Source organism: Cherax quadricarinatus, unplaced genomic scaffold, assembly GCF_038502225.1.
Source record: "Cherax quadricarinatus isolate ZL_2023a unplaced genomic scaffold, ASM3850222v1 Contig648, whole genome shotgun sequence".
Lineage (NCBI taxonomy): Eukaryota > Metazoa > Arthropoda > Malacostraca > Decapoda > Parastacidae > Cherax > Cherax quadricarinatus.
In genome coordinates this window covers 79463-88676 of record NW_027195674.1, presented here as the reverse complement: position 1 = coordinate 88676, position 9214 = coordinate 79463, and positions in this window count along the sequence as shown.

Below are 9214 nucleotides of genomic sequence, written 5' to 3'. Positions count from 1 at the left end.
ATAAAAAAGAAGCGCTAAGCCACAAGGGCTATACAGCACTGAAGGGTAGGGAAGGAAGCCAGGGTATTGGGCAGCAGATGGGGGAGGGGCAATCAGTAGGTTACAGAAAACAGCGGGGCAGGGGATAATGCAGGGTAGAGGGTAGCAAGAGATTGAGGTAGAAAGGGCTGAAGGTATCAGAGTTTGTGAAGTAAGTCAGTTGTTGTCAAAAAGTCAATGAGAGAGTCTGGATGAAAGGGGTGGGTCCATCAGCGAGAAGGGAAGGTAAAGAGAGAGCAGCGGAGCAAAGACCACGTTGGAGGTAAATTCTGCATGCTCATTGATAAAGTGGGCAGTCTAACAGAATGTGGCTGACCAATAATGGAACCTGACAATTCTCACAGAGAGGAGCAGGGCGCCTCTCCATGAGATATCCATGAGTAAGACGAGTATGGCCAATGTGAAGACGGGAGAGAATAGTCTCTCAACCTCGGCACTGGTGACAAGAAGACGGCCAGTAACCTATACTTGGTTTAATAGATTGAAGTTTGTTACCGAGTAGAGTAGACCAACGTTGTTGCCAACGGGTGTGAAGGTGGGTAGCAATTGCAGCAAAATAGTCCGTAAATGGAACACCTCTATATGAAACTGGTAGGTCATGTGCTGCTGACCGCGCAGCAGTGTCTGCCTGTTCATTGCCCTGTAAGTCAACATGACCAGGGATGCTGCATAGCCAAAATTGGATATGGAGGACTAAGGGGTGAGGTGTATCAAATTTCTGTATAGCCTGTAAAGCACTAAGGGAGTCTGAGACAACCACAAATGATGACACAGGCATAGATGCAATACGGATAAGTGCTACAAGAATGGCATACAATTCAGCAGTAAAGATGCTAGCCGAAGATAGCAAATGCCCTTGTACGATGCTGTTCGGAAACACTGCTGCGAATCCTACACCGTCAGAAGACTTAGAGCCATCTGTGTACACTGCAATGGCATGAGAATGAGAGTGGAAGTGGTCAAGAAAAAGAGAGCGGGAAGTTACCGTAGACAGTTAGGCTTTCGAGGAAGGGAGTGAGAAAGAACAGGCTCGAACAGCTGGAACTTCCCAGGGGGGTAGAGAAAAGTGAGATGCTACATGAACATAGAAAGGTGGAAATTGAAGAGAAGACGAGCGAATGTAGGCGAAGAGAGGAGGGACGGAGCAAACAGGGGCGGCGAACAAATAAAGAATGTCTACTAATATCGGTGACCATTCTATAAATGGAAGGATTGCGGAGATCATGAGAGCGTACATAGTAGCAAAGGCAATGGGCATCATGGCGATCGGATAAGGATGGAATGTTCGCTTCTGCATAGAGGCTCTCAACAGGGGAAGAGCGAAAAGCACCAAGGCATAAACGTAATCCTTGGTGATGAATAGGGTTGAGGCTAGATAGAGTAACAGGAGAGGCAGCTGAATAGATCTGGTCACCATAATCAAGTTTCCATAAAATGAGGGTGGAATGTAGGCGAAGGAGAGTTCGACGATCAGCTCCCCATGAAAGATGATGAAGGGTTTTAACCCTTTGAGGGTTTTCGTCGTACTAATACGTCTTACGCGTAGGGGTTTTTGACGTACTAGTACTCATAAATTCTAGCGACCTCAAATCTAGTGGGAGAAAGCTGGTAGGCCTTCATATGAAAGAATGGGTCTATGTGGTCAGTGTGCACAGTCTAAAAAAAATCCTGCAGCACACAGTGCATAATGAGAAAAAAAAACTTTTTCCATTTTTTTTTAATAAATCAGCGACTTTGCAGTGTATTTTCGTATGGTATTTATTGTTGTATTCTAGTTTTCTTGGTCTCATTTTATAGAATGGAAGACATATTACTGAAATTGAGATGATTTTGACTGGTTTTACAATGAAAAGTGCCTTGAAATTGAGCTCAAAGTAGCAGAAATGTTCGATTTTTACCAAACTTCAAAAGTAAACAAATCGTGCCAAGCGTGCAATACACGTCAACTGGTGAGTCTAATATTCTTTCACAAGTGCACCAATAATATTTATACCATTTTTTACACTAATGCAGTAGTCTGCATAACAGTAAATCTTATATTTTTTGTGAGAATAAAAATTCAAAGTGGAAAGCAAAAGAATATAAGAGGGGCCTTGAGACGTGACTAATGACTAGAGGAAATGTCATTTTAGTGCCAGGAATGTCTTTCTTGTTTATTCTGGACCCTATTCCGAAATTGGCATCTTTTGAAATTTGTGTGAAATTGGCAAAATTGCTAAATTCTGACCACTGTACTGGATAGTTGAATTTATAAATGGGTGGTTTCTTGCACCCATTCGATAGAAAAAATGGAGTTCTAGCGAAATATTCATGTTTTTTGTCGACTAGTACAGTGAAATTGGCCGAAAATGGGGCTCAAAGTGGGCAAAATCGCCGATCCGTAAACATCGCCGAGACCGCTAACTTTGCGAGAGCATAATTCCGTAAGTTTTCTATCAAATTTCAAACTTTTGGTGTCGTTATGATCGGGAAAAGATTCTCTATCTTTTCATAAGAGAAAATAATTTTTTGTTTTTTTTAAATTTGGCCGACCCTGAGAACGAGTTTCGGAGAGGGCCTGTCGACCCTCAAAGGGTTAAGAAGGTTCAGCCGGCTGTGACACGTTGTCTTCAGAGAGGTAATGTGAGGTTTCCAGGATAACCTACGGTGAAAGAGGAGGCCTAGAAACCTGACTATCACGTTCAGGGATACGGGTGCCATAGAGGTATAAAGGGTGATCGGAGATGACAGAGCGTCTAGTGAAAGTAATTTGGTGAGTTTTGGTACTGGAAAATTTAAACCCATGTGTGGTGGCCCAATTGGAAACACGGTCAACCTGCATGCTGGAGTGAAACTGTAATGAGGTGACAGCGCCTGCACAGGCAATAGCAAAGTCATCAACATAGAATGATGACCAAATATTGGATGGAAGACTAGAGGCCAAATCATTTATAGCAAGAAGAAAAAGTGTTGTGCTCAGAACACATCCCTGGGGGACACCTTCAGCTTGGATGAAGTCCGGGGAGAGCACATTATTAACCCAAACACAGAAATGTCTGTCAGTTAAAAAGTTCTTAAGGAAGGATGGTAGATTGCCTCGAAGGCCTAAGGAGTGGGCTTGGGCCAAAATATTATACCTCCAAGTTGTGTCATATGACTTCTCAAGGTCAAAAAATATGGCAGTAACTGAGTGGGTATTTGCAAAGGCATTACAAACATACGTATCCAAGCGTAGTAAGGGGTCTATGGTACAATGGCCCTTACGAAAGCCATATTGACGAGTGGAGAGACTGTTGTGTGTCTCTAAATACCACACTAAATGTCTATTTACCAGGCATTCCATCACTTTGCAAACTGCACTGGTAAGAGTAATGGGACGATAGTGGGAGGCTTCATGTCCTGTAGTACCCAGTTTACGGAAAGGGAGAACAATGGCAGATTTCCACAGCTGTGGAAGAACTCCTTGTGACCAAATAAGATTGAAAAGGCGTAATAGGACTGCAAGGGCTGACTGATGTAAATGTTGTAGCATACGAATATGAATGTCATCGGGCCCAGCTGCCGATTATCGGCAAGCTGAGAGTGTTGCCTCCAGTTCCTGAAGTGTAAAAGGCACATTATACTGTTCTTCTCTGAGAGAAGAAAAGTCCAAGGGTGCTAACTCTCTGGCAGACTTTGAGGAAAGAAACGAGGGGCATAGATGGAGCCCCTGAGAAATACAGACCAGATGATTGCCAATTTCATTGGCAACATCTAGTGGGTTTGCTATATCAACACTGGCAACCCGCAGAACAGGAGCAGGGTCAGGAGAATATTTACCACTCAGTTTTCGTACCTTTTTCCAGACTGCACTCATAGAGGAAGCAGAGGTGATGGTGGAGACAACCTTCCCAGCAAGTGCGTTTAGCATCACGGATGACACGGCAAGCGATCACACACTTCTGCTTAACCCTTTGACTGTTTCAGGCCCCTCTCTGAAACTGTCATTCTATGTCGCTCAATTTTTGAAAAAAAAAAAAATTATTTTTTCTTATGAAATGATAGAGAATATTTTCCCGATGGTAATGACACCAAAAGTTTGAAATTTGGTCGAAAACTCGTGGAATTATACTCCCGCGAAGTTAGCGGTCTCGGCGACATATGCGTATCGGCGATTTCGCCGACTTTGAGGCCTATTTTCAGCCAATTCCATTGTTCCAGTTGACCAAACTCATAGCTATTTCTTTAGAACTCCATTTTATCTATCAGCTTAGTACAAGAAACCTCCCATTTACTAATTTGGACTACCCAATATGGTGGTCAGAATTTGGCAATTTGGCCAATTTCACGCAAAATAAAAAAGATGCCAATTTCAAAATAGGGTCCAGAATAAACAAGGTAGACATTCGTGGCACTAAAATAACATATGCTCTGTTCATTAGTCACATCTCTAGGCCCCTCTTATATTATTATTGCTTTCTATTTTGATTTTTTATTCATACAAAAAAATACAAAATTTACTGTTATGCAGACGACTGCATTATTGTAAAAATGGTATAAATAATATCAGTGCACTAGTGAAAGAATATTAGACTCCCCAGTTGACGTGTATTGGACGTGTGGTGTGATTTATTTACTCCTGAACATTGGTAAAAATCGAACATTTCCGCTACTTTGAGCTCAGTTTCAAGGTCGTTTTCATCGTAAAAGTAATGAAAATCATCTCTATTTCTGTAGTATGTTTTCCATTTTATCACCTAAGACCATGAAAACTCGAATACAACGATAAATACTATACGAAATTACACCTCAAAGTCGGCGTTTTATTCCAAAAAAACGATCAGTTTTTTTTTTCTCATTACGCAATGTGTGCTGCAGGATTTTTTTTATGTGGTGCACACTGACCACACAGACCCATTCTCTCACATGTGGGCCTACCAGCTTTCTCCCACTTGATTTGAAGCCGCTAGAATTATTGAGTATATATACGTCAGAAACATTGGCTTGTAAGACGTATTTATACGTCGAAAACAGTCAAAGGGTTAAAATCAAGAAGTCTCTCCGTGGTTCTATTGTACCGGTACCTGCCCCACACAGTGCGTTTCAAACGTACTGCACAAGCACAAGCAGGAGACCACCAAGGCACACATTTCTGAGAATGCCTGCCCAAAGTTTGGGGTATAGAATGAGAAGCTGCGGTTAAAACGGAGGACGAGGTGCAAAAGCTCATCACTGGAGGACGAAGAAGGAACCTCACTAAAAACAGTTAGTTGTAAGTAAAGGTTCCAATTTGCCTGATCAAATTGCCAGCATGTGTCACGAAGAGGTGGTGAATATGAAGGGGAAGTAAGAATGATTGGGAAATGATCGCTGTCATGTAAATCCAGGAGAACAGACCAGGTGAAGTCTAATGTGGTGGAGGAAGAGCAGACTGTGAGATTGATGCAAGAGAGAGTATGAGTCCGAGGATCAAAATGGGTGTGAGTACCTGTATTTAAAACATGGAGGGGGTGGGTAGCAAGAAAAGCCTCTAACTGAATGCCACGGGAATCACAGTGAGATCCCCCCCCCCAGAGGAAATGATGGGCATTAAAATAGCCAAGTAACAGAAGTGGTGGCGGTAATGACGAAACAAGAAAGGCAATATCCGGAATAGATAATGCCTGAGGAGAGAGATACCAAGAACAGAGTGTATACCACCTATGTAAGTGGATATGGGCTGCTGTGTAATGCAGCGAAGTACGAACAAATAGCTGATGGTACGGAATATCAGTGCATAGAAGAAGGGCACTTTCATTAAAGGTCTCATCAGGAAAAGGATCTGAAGAATACAATAAATTATAGTCTGAGATGGGATAGATAACAGCAGAGTGTAATTTTGGTTCCTGTAAGCAAACACCAACAGGGGAAAACTGGGAGAGCAACATCTGAAGCTCACCCCGATTACCCCTGAGGCCGCAAATATTCCACTGTAAATAGGCCATGATTGGCAATGATAAAGATACCTGAAATCCGCAGGTAAGGGTACCTATGGACTAGAGGGTTTAGAAAAGTCCACATGCGGTGGCAAAGGAAAACGTTCAAGTAGCGAAGGAACGGTGCGTTGTGAAGAAAGGAGTTGCACAGATGGAGAAGAGGAAAGAGAAGGAATAGAGGGTGGATCAGTGTCCATTGATAGTTTGGTCTCTGCAATATATTCAGAGATTGCTTCAAGTGTTTTGGAGTTCAGAGACGTTGTATGGGAGACAATATTGGAGATGGAAAGAGGAGTAGTTTGAATAAAGATCGGAGCTGTAATGGACTGTACCAAGGTAGGGGGGGCGATAGGGTGGAGGGAACTGGAGAAGTGTGGGAGGGGACAGAAGAGGCAGAACCTGGGAGGTGGCAGAAGAGGAAGAAACTTGGGAGGGGACAAGGAAGGAAGGCACATTACGAGGAGGAGGATGAACCTCGAAACTTGTAACGGAGCCAGTGAAAGGGGAAGACCCAGGTACAGAGACCGGGAAGGTAAAATGTGGAGGTGGATAAAGGGAAGGAGGGGTTAAAGGAGATTTGTTGGACCTCTGAGAAGTAGAGGGACGATTGGGAGGAGGTGTCGTACAAGGTCTTGTCGATACTGGGGTTTGTGAGGAAGAACACAAAGAAGTGAGGACAGACTGAGGTGTTGGAGTAGGGACATCTGAGCCCAGGACAGCAAAAGAATTAGATACAGGAGTGACTATGGGACTGGCAACCGCAGAGGAGGCTGCAGAAGATGTGACCCCAGAAGTGGGGGGACGTTTTGAAACATGAGAATAAGAAACACGGGGTAGTCTCCCTTGGAGGCGGATTATTATTATTATAATCAAGGGGGAAGCTCTAAACCCAGAGGATTATACAGCGCCTGGGGGGGATGTGGAAGGCATTCAGGCTTAATTCGGGGAACTGGAGCACAGATCCAATTCCCTAAATCAAGAGCCCCTCACCAACATCAAGGAACCTTCCTTGAGGGGTTGGAGGCGGAGATGAGAAACTGCCATAGCATAAGGGAGACCTTCTGCCTCTTTGAGGCAACGAATTTCCCACTCATTTAAGTAGACCTGGCATTGGCGAGAGTATGAAGGGTGAGCCTCATGACAATTAAGGCAAGAGGGAGGTCGACTGCAAGATGTATTAGAATGGTCATCGGCACCACAGACTGGGCATTCGCCTATAGATCTGCAATATTTTGCTGGGTGGCCAAATCGCCAGCAATTCCTACACTGTTGCGGTGTAGGGATCACCTTCCGAACTTGTAACCGATGTCCTGCTACATAAACAGAGGATGGGAGTTCACGGCTGTCAAAAGTTAAACGAGCCACATTGCAAAGGTATTGTCTTCGCCCGCAGGCAGGAAGAACATAAGTGTCTACCTTGAGAACTGGGAGATCTTGGAGTTCCAGCTGTTCGAGAATGTCACTGCCACATGTCTGGAAATTCTGTTGGACTATGGTATGGGGCAGAATAACAGTACCACTACAAGAATTGAGGGAATGATGTTTTTCGACAATGATAGGAATAGTATCGATATGTGAAAGAAGAGAAAGATCATGAGCTTGGGTAGAATTCTGGACTGTGATGATGCACATACCACTCTTAAGAGCATGAAAGGAAATATCTGTACCAACATGGTGTAGGAGCGCTTTGCCAATACTATGGTCGGAAAGATAGACAGTAGAAGAAGTCGGTCTTAAAGTAAAGAATTTAGTCCATTGTATGGTCTGAAACTGAGTGTGGAGAGGGAGTGCATGACCTGTCGGTCTTTTCCGAGTAGAATGGGAAGGTAATGAAGTAACATCATCAGGAGATTGTCGTTGGCATTTAGAAGTGGGACCAGAGTCGGTCCGATGTGGGATGGGCTGGCAATTCGAAAATCATTGCACGATAGAGGGAGAGGCCAGAAGCATAGTCAAAGGAGAGCTGAGGTCAGACAAATCAAAGGAGTCAGTCGAAACCCCGGCACCTGAAGCGGGTGACGAAACAGCACCAGCAAGAGGTACAGTTAAACCCTTCATGCCAGTAAACCAGCAATCCGGGATAGCAACCTCACATCTGACGAGCTATCTCAGTGGACAAAAGAGAGGGCGGCCAGATATCCACCACAAAGCATACCTCCTTCGGCCACCACCCCCGGAATCCGAAAGGTGGCTTTCAGAGATACACCCGTCGCCCGAAAGACACCTAAAGCCACCCTCCGGGATACTGGAGAGGGATTGGGACATCCCTAGGCGATCCAGATTCCACGGCAAACTATGCCACCGCCAAGAACCTCAACGGAATGGGATGAACCATGGTACCCTTTCCCCTACCTAGGAACTAGCACGTCTGTGGGAAAAATCCCAAAGGCCAAAAAAGGAAGGGCAAAAGAGAGGGGTGGGGAGGAGGAGGAGGAAGAAAGGAAAAAGGGGAGGATGGGATAGGGAAGGGGGGGATTGGGGGTAATTAGGTTTGGTCTGAGGAAGGAGACCGACAGGTCTAATTCCTCAGACCAAGAGCCTCTTCACCACGCCAAGGAGCCCCCCTTGAAGAGGGACTGGAGTGGTAGAGGCATTGGTAGAAGCAGTGGTTGAGCCAGTGGTAGAGGCAGTGGTAGAGGCAGTGGTAGAGGTAGCGGTTGAGGCAGTGGTTGAGGCAGCGGTTGAGGCAGCGGTTGAGGCAGTGGTTGAGGGAGTGGTTTTTAATAACATGTTAATAATAATAATACATGTTATTAATAGTAACATGTATTATTATTATAACATATATCTTATTAAATACCAATGCCTCAACCACTGCCGCAACCACTGCCTCAACTGCTGCCTCTACCACTGCCTCAACTGCTGCCTCTATCGATCCAGTTGCACTCAATCTACAAGCACCAAACACAATGAATTATTGTGAAATGTCTGGAAGAGTGTGGAGACTAATGCTCACTCCAGCATAAACAAAGGCACACTGACTGACGATGCCTCAACCACTTCTTCCACCACTGTTTCAACCCTCATATTTTTGTACAATTTCCTTCAATTCTATCGTATTATTATTATTATTATTATCAGCAGTAGCAGAAATGTTTGATTCTTTGCGGTGTTCAAGAGTAAACATATGATGTCCAATACCTGTCCGAATAGCCATTCCAATATTCAGTCATGAATGGGTTGACATTATTTATACTGTAGTTTAATAGCAAATAATGAACAAACAAAACATTCACCACACT